This window comes from Oncorhynchus masou, unplaced genomic scaffold (assembly GCF_036934945.1).
Source record: "Oncorhynchus masou masou isolate Uvic2021 unplaced genomic scaffold, UVic_Omas_1.1 unplaced_scaffold_17176, whole genome shotgun sequence".
In the NCBI taxonomy this organism is placed as follows: Eukaryota; Metazoa; Chordata; class Actinopteri; order Salmoniformes; family Salmonidae; genus Oncorhynchus; species Oncorhynchus masou.
Window position 1 is genome coordinate 1 of NW_027007343.1, and position 2,024 is coordinate 2,024.

The 2,024-nt window shown below is 39.2% G+C and overlaps 1 non-coding gene across 1 annotated transcript; it reads left to right on the top strand.

Annotated features, from left to right (window-relative positions):
• The first annotated feature begins 571 nt into the window (after positions 1-571).
• Positions 572-643, top strand: trnac-gca (transfer RNA cysteine (anticodon GCA)). The gene has a single exon. It is a non-coding gene; the product is annotated as a tRNA-Cys (tRNA).
• Positions 644-2,024: the final 1,381 nt, after the last annotated feature.

A 2,024-nucleotide genomic window follows, 5' to 3' on the forward strand; every position in this document is an offset into this window, starting at 1 on the left:
TTGGAGTAGTCCTTTTTAGATTATGTTACTAAATCTAAAATGTACCCCATTCAATGGTTTTTCTCTCAGTCAGAGAGTTTATAACAGAGTTGGAAGTGCAATAGACTTCAGGTCAAAATGTCTCAGGTACAATCCTATTGTCAACTTGAAATCAAATACTTTATGGATATGTTTTCAAAGAGAGAGTGTTCTTGATTAGGTTATGTAGATCGCCAACAGAAAATGTCCCTTATTATACAATTTCTCAGGATCAAATCCTGGTGCCACCTTAAATCAAGTACTTTCTAAGTGGATCTTGAGAGAGGAAGTGCTCCTTTTTAGGTTATCCTACTCAATCTATAATGTCCCTCATTAGATGGTTGTTCTCTCAGTCAGACAGTTCCTACCAGAGGTGGAAGTGCAATACACTTCAGATCAAGAGGTCTCAGGCTCAACTCCTTTTGTCAACTTGAAATCAAATACTTTATGGGTATGTTTTCAATGCGAGAGAGTACTTTATTAGGTGATGTCCATCTCCAGCTGAAATGTCCCTTATTAGTCCATTTTTCCATTTTTCGACAGTTACAAGCAGAGGGGTATAGCTCAGTGGTAGAGCATTTGACTGCAGATCAAGAGGTCCCAGATTCAAATCCTGGTGCTCCCTTGGATCATGTACTTTTGATGTGCATCTTGAGGGTTGGAGTAGTCCTTTTTAGATTATGTTACTAAATCTAAAATGTCCCCCATTCGATGGTTTTTCTCTCAGTCAGAGAGTTTATAACAGAGTTGGAAGTGCAATAGACTTCAGTTCAAAATGTCTCCGGTACAAATCCTTTTGTCAACTTGAAATCAAATACTTTATGGATATGTTTTCAAAGAGAGAGTGTTCTTGATTAGGTTATGTAGATCGCCAACAGAAAATGTCCCTTATTATACAATTTCTCAGGATCAAATCCTGGTGCCACCTTAACCTCTTGAATCTCCCCATCCCGGATCCGGGATCGTGACTAAAGCCTCAGGCTCATTAGCATAACGCAACGTTACTTTTTCTGAAAATCGCAAATAAAATGAAAATAATGCGCCTGCTCTCAAGCTTAGCCTTTTCTTAACAACACTGTCATCTCAGATTTTCAAAATATGCTTTTGAACCATAGCAATTGACTAATTTGTGTAAGAGTATGCTAAGCTAGCTTAGCATTTTGAGTAGCATTTAGCACGCAACATTTTCACAAAAACCAGATAACCAAATAAATAAAATCATTTACCTTTGATGAGCTTCGGATGTTTTCAATGAGGAGACTCTCAGTTACATACCAAATGCGCAGTTTTTCCTGAAAGCGTCTGTGTGTAGGAGAAATCGCTTCGTTTTTTACATCACATTTGGCTACCGAAACGAACCGAAAATTCAGTCACCTACAACGTCAAACTTTTTCCGAATTAACTCCATAATATCGACCGAAACATGGCAAACGTTGTTTGGAATCAATCCTCAAGGTGTTTTTTCACATATCTCTTCATTGATATATCGTTCGTGAAGCCTGTATTCTTCTCTAAATTCCATGGAAAAATACTTGCAGCTGACTTTGCGCACCAATTTGGCGCAGGACACCGGGCGGACACCTGGTAAATGTGGTCTCTTATGGTCAATCTTCCAATGATATGCCTACAAATACGTCACAATGCTGCAGACACCTTGGGGAAACGACAGAAAGGGCAGACTTACTCCTCTCGCATTCACAGCCATATAAGGAGACAATGGAAAACAGAGCCTCAAAAATCCTGCTCATTTCCTGGATGCCGTCTCATCTTGGTTTTGCCTGAAGCTCACGTTCTAGGGCACGCACAGAAAATATCTTTGCAGTTCTGGACACGTCAGAGTGTTTTTCTTTCGAAAGCTATCAATTATATGCATAGTCGAGCATCTTTTTGTGACAAAATATCTTGTTTAAAACGGGAACGTTTTTCATCCAAAAATGAAATTGCGCCCCTAGAGTTTCAACAGGTTAAATCAAGTACTTTCTCGGTGGATCTTGAGAGAGGAAGTG